Genomic DNA, 10896 nt, shown 5'->3' on the forward strand with positions numbered 1-10896 from the left:
CAATTTCTTCTTTTGTAATGGGTCTTTTCAAGAGTTCTACATCTGACTGTGTCAATCTGGATACGGCATGAGTTGTGGGATCCTGTGTCTTCCAAAATCTCAGTGGGAAATCAAGTAGGCATGTGCTTCTGTGAGATAAAGAAATTGCCCCACCAGTTCCCATTTGGGGTCCCATCAGTGAGTGTGCCAACCTGAAGATTTTACCAGTGTTCTAGTCCTCACCTCTGCCCCTGAGACAGCAGCAGACACCCAACATCCTTCCATTCAGCTAAACCAGGATGCTCCACCCCCCTGTGTGGCTGTGAGTTCCAAAGTACAGACACAACCTCTGATAAGGCTTGTTAAAAAATATGCGGCACGTCTCGAGATGGAAAAACCTGTAACCTATAATTTCCATCTGTGCTCAGTTGTCTGAACTGAAAATAGAGAAACAAGCCATCTAAGAGACACATCATTTAGTCACTCAACTGGAACACCCTGGGGGTCAAAGAGTTCATCTTAAATTCTGCTTCTTTCACTTCAGTTTATCTCTGCTTTCTTGTCCTCTCTGGCTCAAGGTATTGAACTTTGCATTCACAACCCCTTGCCTGTTTTGTACCACCTATCTTCGTTATGAGGCTGATGGCTATTTCTGTGTTTTTCTACACTGCCATGGACTGCTTTGCCCCTCAATGTGTTGTCCATTTTGCTTCTATTTTCTATTTTACAAGAAGCTTAGACAAGTTGTAAAGTTGCTGGAAGGCTATCTATTAACTGATCCATAGTCCCCCAAGGCAGTCTTGAATTTGCAGGACTTCTTTTGGATGAGGGTTCTTAAAAAAATTTTAGACAAATTATTAGAGGTAATAAGGTCATTTTATAGTGTTATTTTAAGTATCCTTGATATGTGTCCTGGCCAAAGAGACAAACCTGAGTTTAATGTCCACAAGGAAGACGTGACATCCTACTAGCTAAATGTTTTCAGCATATCCATCCCCACTCCATGTCTGTGAACCATCTCTTCAGATTCTACCAGTATATCCAAGCCCCAGAAACCTCTGATAGGCCTGAAGTTTTCTCCTTCACTGCATTCCACTCCCCAAAGAAAAATGATTCAAGGCCACCATCCCTAGAGAGAACTTAAGACTCACAGCAAAAGCTCCAGGTCTGATGGGATTGTCCCTACAGGTGGGTGAGGGCTGCATAGAAGCCCATTTGCCCCTATATTGAGACAGGAGAGCTGGACTGGCTGATAGAAGAGGATGTCCTTTGAGCCAGTAAAGGCATTGTTTCCTTTCAGAGACAGATAAGCTGCTTTCAGTAGTTTTACTGATGAAATTTCTTCTTCTTTAGTGGGATAACTTTCTTCTAAGACTCAAGTTAGTCCTTTGGTGTGCTTTCTGGAAAATTGGCAGAAACTTATACTTCTGTTGAACACCTTCAAGAGAAATAAGTTAATTTTCTTCTGCGACACACTATGGGCAGTGTTCCTTTTAAGATATTCTGAAAGATAGCCAGTGGGGGGCAGTCTCCCCATAACACCATTTACAATTGGACTCCTTTTGCAGGAGATAAGGGAAGTGGGGAGAAATACATTATGTTCAGGAATTTATGCTTTTAAGGAAGCACATTTCTTTATGTGCAAAAGGTAGGTTTGAAATGGATCTTAAATCCAGTCTATCTATGAGAGACACTACCCCAGCGGTGTAATCATCTCCAGAGAGCCTGAAATCACTCTGAGCAAGGAAACACCTTTAGATGAAGACACTCTGAGCTTGGAGGCACCACCACACCCACACACACACCCCTAATGATTTCGTTCCTTACTTCCTCTTCAAGAGGTAGGGTGAAAAAGTCATGAAACTATGCAAGATGAGAGACACCACATGAGAAATTTCACCACACAAGAAATTTACAAAGCTTCAAGGAGAATTAAGATCTTTTTTTACTGGCTCAGAAAAATTTATTGATAAATTCCAGAAAATTATTTCTATCTTTGTTATATAATAAAAAGTCCCAATGGTCTTCTTATTTTTCTGTTGCTCTCCCAGTGAAAAAAATTAAAAATACTAGTGACAACTAAGCACAGGGTGGACAAGTTGCAGGCCAATAGTCCTCAACAAGTAGAAAGGGCCACTGCAATCCCAGATGAAGATCCTAACTGGAATTACCAGCCAAGCCACACAGAAAAGAGCTGTTTGGTATCACATGCAAACTTACTTGCTTGAAGATATGAAGGAAATTTAAAGTAAACCAATTAATTTCTCAAAAAGTGACAGAATTTACTCAGGGCAAAAAGAAAAATCTAGCAGCCTTTAGAAGAGACTTATTGAAGTCATGAAGAAGTCATAAACTTAGACCTTGGAAGCCCTCAAGGCAGACTGGTTTTAAATACTTATTGTATAAATCAAGCAGCACCTGATATTAGAAGAAAACTTCAATGCAAGACAAAGCGGCCTCAAAATAATTCCAGTGAACTTTAAACCTAAGTAGTCCCTGTCTTTAACAACTGGCATCTAGAGAGGGAGAGAGAAAAGACAAAAGAAGATCAAAATTATCGGGATGATGCACATCCAAAAACTTCTCCAACAGGGTAAAAAAGAAAGCCACAGACTAGGAAAAAGTATTTGGTAATGACATACCAGATAAGGGACTTATATCCAGATTTATAAAATACTTGAGCACCACAGCAAGATAAAGGTAAATAATCCAATTGAAAAATGGGCACAAGATATGAACAGACACTTCACCAAAGAAGACATTCAGATGGCTAACAAGTACATGAAAAAGTGTTCAAAATCCCTAGCTCTAAGAGAGAGCAAATCACAACAACTATGAGATATCATTTCACCCCAGTTAGATTAGCAAAGTTCAACAGAACAGCAAGCAACAAATGCTGGTGAAGTTGTGGAGAAACTAAAACCCTTATTCACTGTTGGTGGAAGTGTAAAATGGTGCAACCACTGTAGAAAGTGGTATGGTGCTTTCTCAAAAAGTTGCAAATAGATACCATTTGACCCAGAAATCCCACTACTGGCAATATACCCCAAAGACACCATAACTGACATCCAAGCAGATATACGCACACCCATGTTTAGCGCGGCTTTGTTCACAATAACAAGGAGTTGGAAGCAACCTAAGTGTCCATCAACAAACGAATGGATAGAGAAGCTGTGGTATATTCACACAATGGAATACTACACTGCATTGAAAAACAAGGAACTCACACAATATTATTCAAAACGGGTGACCCTGGAGGATATTATGCTGAGTGAAGCATCTCAGTCACAAAAGGACAAATACTGCATGGTGCCACTGTTGTAAAACAAGACTGACCTCAGGGTTGGGCGGAGACTGAGAAAGATGGGTTCAATAATGTATACGGCATAGAAACAGATGAGGGATAAAACTGTTTAAAAGGGATATGTGATTAGGTATTTTTGTCATGACAGAAGTCCAGAGCGAAAGCGGCATAGTGGAGTGGACCTGGGCGGAGGGACTGTATAACAATGAAATAATTTTTCTTTTACTTTTGCAAGAGGGTAGTGTACTTCGGGGGGGGGGAGGGTTAGGAGAGGAGAAAAGTGTCACAATGAATGAATGGAAATCCAAAGTCTCTGTAAATTTTCATTGACATTAACAATAAATTTTAATAAAAGAAAGAAAAGTAAAAAAAAAAACTATCTGGATGACTATTGCTGCCAACATAGGGCCCATATCAGGAGAAAGAAGTTCATTAATGAATGACCAGTGCCACCCAAAAATAATCAAGAGTCAGAATTGCTTCTGCGTGGAAAGCTTGGCTGCTTCAATGAAAAGTGTGGTCTGCAGGAAAGTAGAGGCAAGAAAGTAGAGAGGAAGCTCCCACTCACTTACTTTAAGTGTGAATCTGAAGGACACCTGGCCAAGGGCTGCCCAGGTCAACGCCTCATTGCAGAGTCCACAGAGGCTAACAAGGCCCCAGCTCCAAGCCAACAGCAAAATGGCGTCTTCTCAACAATTCAGATCCTCCCAAAGCAGCTATAGGTGAGCATTTACATTACTAGTAGGTCTGTTTTCCCTTGGATATAAGAACCTCTTATTTGGTCCTACAAGCTCTCTTAGTTCCACTCTCCTCTCACTATTCCTAATTGTTAGAATTAACAGAAAACCTCCTAAGCATTTTTTAGACCCTCTCTGCTTTGCATATGGACTTCATTGCTGTTTTCTTATCAGTTTTTGGTAATTCCTATAAGTGCCTCACCCCTTTTAGGGTGCATTCTTATGTTCAGAGTAAAAACCAAGATTATAAGATTATATTTTCTCCAGCTATAAAGATATTAGAGCTTGCCTCTGCTTCATCCCAGGGTCCTGAAACATTACCTACAGAATTTAAAAATATAAACTCAAATATTTAAGTTCTGGGCTGTCCATCTAGGCAGTAAATAGCTATTTAAATACTTCTTAGACCTAAAATAAAGTATGCAAAACAGAAGCAATATATAATATTTCCCAAAGGCTGAAGAGGCCTCATCTTTATAATTAAACAATTTCAAAAAGCCTGGGCTATTGTGGAATGTTGGGGAGGAAGGAAGGGTCTCTGGTCAGGACAGATCACCTAAGCTCCAGATAAGTGCAAGCCTCACAACGACCTTTAATACGGGGTAGAGAAAGATCCTCTGTGTTTGGCTGTACCAGCTTGAGAAAGCTCGCCACCTGGAAGATGGCCGCCGTGTCTGTTGAGCTAAGAGTGGTCCGAAGGAGACTGAGGTTGTCCTGACCAATCCACATGTCCCATGTCTGTAAGCCCACCCTATCTGGTCTTCCTGTGTATATAAGTGCAGTACAGTACCAATAAAATTGAGCTGGATTGATTTTCTGGTCCTCACCTGGAGGGGTGTATCTCTGCCATGCTTTACTCCCATCAGGGTTTCGCTGTAGGTTGCCAGAGAACAGACAGCAACATATGGCACCCAGGGATGGACCTGATGAAGTATCCAGTGAGTACCCTTTGTGTTCAGTCTCGTCAGGTATTGGGTGAGCACCCCTTTCTATGCTCAACTCCCAGAGGGAGTTTTGGGGGCCTGACATAGTTTCAGACGCCTGGCTTAGGATTGGGGGCTAAAAACTACGTATGCAGGGAAGAGACCTGCGTCGAGGACTCTCCTTCATAGGTTCACTGTGAGTCGCCTGCGACTTGATGGCACTTAACAACAACAACAACAACATATATTTTGAAGCTCAACATCAAGAAAACAAAGATTCTCACCACTGGGCCGATTAGCAGCATCACGATATACGGTGAAGAGACTGAGATTGTTGACAGCTTTAGTCTGTGTTGCTCTATAATCAACCCTCTTGGTACCAGCAGCCACAAAATTAAAAGATGAATTGCATTGGGAAAGTCTGTTGTCAGTGACCTCTCCAAGGACTGAAGAGTAATGGTGTCAGTCTGGAGACTAAGGTGAACCTGATACAGGCCATTTACTTGCTATGTATCAAAAAGCTGGACAGTGACTATATGATAGAAGGAAAATTGATGCCTTTGAGCTTTGCATTGAATATACCATGGATAGTAGAACAAACAAGTTTATCTTGGAGAAGGTGAAGCCAGGCTGCTCTTTGGAGGCAAGGATTCTGAAGCTTTGTTTGCCATATTTTGGACTTGTTGCAAGGTGGGATCAGTCCTTGGAGAGGGACATCATGCTTGGGAGGGTAGAGGAACAGTGTAAAGGAGGAAGATCCTCAATGAAACGGATTGATTCCGTGACTGGGGTAAAGGTGGTAAGTGTATCAGAAACAATAAGATTGGCACAGGATAGAGCAGGGTTTAGGGCTGTTGTACGTAGGGCCACTATGAGTCACAGGTGACTTGACAGCACATAACAACAATATTAATTTTGGAAGTGGATGGCCAAGCCTTCTTTTTAATCTGTTTTAATTTGAATGCTTAGTTTTAGAACAATATCTGATAGTCAAGCATTTTACTGAGCAGATAAAAGACACTTCACTTACAGAAATAACTGTTACAATCACTGTCCCCCCACCCATGCATGTGTGTCTTGTACCTTTCTTTGCCTCCTACATCATCATTCCTTACAATCCTGCCTACCCAGTCTAGCTCCTCCTCCCTCAGCCACCCCATGATATGATAACTTAGTTCACAAATTACTTCTGTTTGTCTTGCACCACATGCTGCTACTACTCTCTCATCATGTTACCTGTCTTGCATTTAGGAGGATGTAAGTCCAAATCTCATGTACTAGCTTCAGGGAAAGATTTTGTCTGAAGCTGTGCTGGGGGAAAGTCCTTGCTTCTGCTCCACAGCTGTCATTTTGTGACTTAACAAGTAATAATAATAATAATAATAGTAATAATAATAATAAAATGGCTTGGATCAACCACATCTTGCTCTTTAAAGTGATACCATTGCTCTTCAGCACTTTTGAGAAGCCCCTGATAGATTTCCCCAATGCTAGATATCTTTTGATTTATTGAGAAAGGATTGAAATTGCTAATGATTTAATTTTTCTTGGATCTAATATCAACACACTTGGTACCCACAGTCAGTAGATCAAGGGACACACTGCATTGAGCAAGTCTGCTGTCAGAAACCTCTCTAAAATACTGAAGAAAAATAATGATGTCATTTTAAAGACTAAGGTGTGTCTTATTCAGGCTTTTCAATCACTTGTTACATGTCTAAGAGCTATATAATTAAGGATTCAGAAAAAGGGTTGGTGTCTTTGAGTACGATGTTGCACAAGAGCCCCAAACATCCCATGTATTGCCAAAAATCTTAACAGATACAGCTTAGGAAAATTGCAGCCAGGGTACATTTTGGAGACACAGATGGAAAAACATTGTCTCTCAAAACTTTGGGCATGTTACTAGGAGAGGCTGTTGTTTGGAAAAGGACATCGTGCTTGGAAAGATGAAGGATGGCCAAAGTTAAGCCCTCAGTGAGATGAATTGACACAGTGACTGCAGAAATGGGCATAGATACGTCAGAGATGATAAGGTTGATATGGAATAGAACTGGGTTCAAGTTTGTTGTCAATGGGGTCACTATGAGTCATACTCAGTTCAATAGCCCTTAACAATAATAATAAGAACAACAACAACAACAGATAGAAAGGTGTTTTTCTGTTGTTTGTGTTTTGTGTTTTGTTTTTTGTTTTTTTTTTCATTTCTTGTGTGTGTACTTTCAAATTGGATCTGACAGGTACAGGAGGAGATTACCCTTCCTTCTCCAGCAGAGTATCTGGTGAATTTGAACCACACGCACGATTGCAGTACAGCTTCTTGCCACTAGGCCACCAGAGCTCCCTTTAGAAAGGTGTTTCTTTTGGTTCCAAGTAAGATGAAATCATTGAGAATGTCAGTCTTTTCTCCATCTATCATGATGTTACCTATTGGCCCAGTGGTGAGGATTTTTTTTTATGCAGAGATAAAGTCCATATTAAATGCTGTAATATTGATATGCACCTCTCTGATAGCTAAAAATTTTGAACATTTCTTCTCTGTTGGCCATCTGAATTTCTTCTTGGTGAAGTGTCTATTCATTTCTTGTGCCTATTTTGTGATTGAGTTGTTTGACTTTTTTGTTGATATTGTTGAAATGCTGAATACTCTGAATTTTATATAAGAATTCCTTATCATATATGTCATTGCCAATTTTTTTTCTTAGTTCATGGGATTCCTTTTTACCATATTGGTGAAGTTTTTGATGTACATGAGGATTTGATTTTTTGGAGGTCCCATTCATCTATTTTATCCTCTCCTGCTTGGTGTTTTTTTGTTATGTTTGGAAGTCGGTTCATACTGTAGATTAGGACTACTAGACTTTACTGCACTTTAAAGTTCAGATGAACTTTATGGTATATGGATTTTCTGTGTGGCATAAGGTGTGGATGGGCTTAAAATGACAGCTTAAGTTTTCTGCCAGGTGGTTTTCCAATTTTTGCAGCACCAATTGTTAAAGAGGCTGTAATTTCTCCACATAACTGATTTTGTCTAATGAAGTAAACTACAAAGGCCTGTCAAAGATATGGAAAAATTGGAATTCTTATTCACTGCTGGTGGAATGTAAAACGGTAAAACCACTAAGAAAGGCAGTCTGACACTTTCTCAAAAATCTAGAAATTGCATTATCACTTGACACACCTATTCCTCTACTGGGAATATATCCTGAAGAAATCAGGGCTTTGAAACAAAAAAAGATGTATGCACATCCATGTTTATTGCAGCGTTATTCACAGTATAGGAGAGATGGAAATACAAGTGCCTGTGAACTAAGGAATAGATAGAAAAACTGTGACACATTCACATAATAGAATATTACTTATCATTGAAAAATAATGAACACGGAAAACACTACACAACAAAGATGAGTTTGAAAAAAATATGCTGAGATATCTCAATCACAGAAGAAAACAATACTCTATTAGACTGCTGCTATAAAGTAGAAATGACACAGGGTAGACATGGAGGCTAATAACAAAGTGTATAGAAAATGAACACCAAACTGGAATAGATGAGAGGAGGGACTATATGAAAGGAATGTGTGATTAGGTGTTATATGTACGACAATTAAGAATCTGGAACTAGAAGTGTTCTCCAAAGTGAACTGAGGTGGAGGAAAGAAAGAGAGAGAAAGAAAATGTGCATCAATGTGTGAATGAAAATACAGTCTTTCTGAAAACTCTTATTAAAAGTCACAGTAAAAAAAAAAAAAGAAAGAAAGAAAGACTGTAGGCTTTGTTCCTCTGTAGCTAGCAGTTTAAGTCCTCTTCACTTTAAGCAAGTAGTGTGATCTTTAGAGCAGAGGTCATTGATGTGGAATGGACTCATGTGCATGTTCAAGCTAAAGAAGATCAAAACAAGGCAATAAAAATAACAATAAAACCCTGAGTCTAATGAGCTCTGGTGGCCTAGTAGCCAGAAGCTGCATTCCAATCCCAGAGTATGTGGTTCAAATCCACCAGATGCTCTACTGGAGAAGGAGGTACAGTCTCCTCCTGTATCAGTCAGATCCAATTTGACAGTACACACACGTTGTTGTTGTTATGTGCCGTCGAGTCGTTTGCTACTCATAGCGACCCTATGTACAACAGCCCTAAACCCTGCTCTATCCTGTGCCAATCTCATTGCCTCTGACACACCCATCCCGATTGCCCCAGTCACTGAATCAATCCACCTCATAGAGGGTCTTCCCCTCCTGCACTGTCCCTCCACACTACCAAGCATGATGTCCCTCTCCAAAGACCTATCTCACCTTACAACATGTCCAAAGTATGTCAGACGAAGCCCCAGAATCCTAGCCTCCAAGGAGCAGCCTGGTTTAACCCTCTCTAGGTTGAATCTGTTTGTTTTCTTGGCAGTTCATGGTACATTCAATACTCTTCTCCAGCACCACAGCTCAAAGGCGTCAATTCTCCTTCTATCCTCCCTAGTCATTGTCCAACTCTCTGATGCACAACAAGTGATTGCAAAGACCATGGCCTGTATCAAGTGCACCTTAGTCTCCAGAGAGACACCATTGCTCTTGACTACTTTAGAGAGGTCCCTAACAGCAGACTTTCCCATCGCAATACGTTTTTTTATTTCCTGGCTGCTGGTGCCAAGAGTGTTGACAGTGGAGCCGAGCAAACTGAAGCTGTGAACAATCTCAATCTCTTCGCCATCCTTCAAGTGGCATAGACTCAATGTTTGTTTTAAAATATTTTATATTATTATTTTTAGTATGTGTGTACACATATAAACAAATAAACATTGATTCTATGCCACTTGAATGAAAAAAATATTTTAATAATAGGTTTAAGACACTGAACACTAGTGATCAAAGACCAGATGAGCTGTAGAATGACATCAAAGATATCATTAAAGAAGAGACAAAAGGGTTATTATGAAGTCAGGGGAGAAAGAAAAATGTCAGAAGAAACCCTGAAAATGGAATTGAATTATGGGGAACACAAAACAAAAGGAAGAAATGGTGACATGAAAGAGTTTAACAGAAGGTCTGAAATGGTACTTTGAGAAAAATAAAAGCTAAGTATACAACAAAATGTGCAAATAACTGGAGTCAGAAAATAAAAACTCATTCAGCATTTCTTAAACTGAAAGAACTGAAGAAAAAAATCCAAGCCCTGAAATGCAAAACTGAAGGATGCTATGGGCAAAAGCAAAATACAGAATGTCTTACAGTATCAGTGGTTGAAACAAGTTGAGAAGAGGATGAATAGATGAGAAACAATGAATATTTGAAGGCAATAAAACTATGCTACACAGTACTATAATAGTATGTGCATATGTTATATATTTGCCCATTCTCACAGAGCATTACACGACTAACCTGGACTTAAAATATTATAAGTCATTTAAGAGGTTGTAGAATCATGAAATAGAAATCAGATTGTGATAAAAGAATGTAATTATATTAAAATGTGTGAAAAACATTTACTGAAAGGGGTGAAAGGAAAAGGTGATGTCCTAAGTACCTTTGTAAATAAGTGTAACTATAAGTCATAAGATGCAAACACTGGCAAATACGTGTTATACTTAGATTTGTAAAGTTATTTCACATACAAATATGAATTAAATTTTTAATAGCAATTTCACAATTTATTACACTGATGTCAAAAGGTTGGAATGAAGTTTCTCACCATTGGAATAAGAGTTTACAGATAAGGGAAAAGTTGGAATTATCAACTTTCTAGTGGATTAGAGTTGATCACAACAGTATCTCTTTACTTTTAGCTAAATGCATATACAGATGATTGCTGTATGTGCTGTAGATTCACTTGCAACTAATAGCACCTCTATGTACAAGAGCCCTAAACACTGCTCTATCCTGCGCCAATGTCACTGTCTCCGACCCATTCACTCCCACCACCCCAGTAGCAGAACTGATCCATCTCATTGAGGGTCTTTCTCTCC

Source organism: Elephantulus edwardii, unplaced genomic scaffold, assembly GCF_000299155.1.
Source record: "Elephantulus edwardii isolate Elephantulus edwardi_28Jun2011 unplaced genomic scaffold, EleEdw1.0 scaffold00190, whole genome shotgun sequence".
Lineage (NCBI taxonomy): Eukaryota > Metazoa > Chordata > Mammalia > Macroscelidea > Macroscelididae > Elephantulus > Elephantulus edwardii.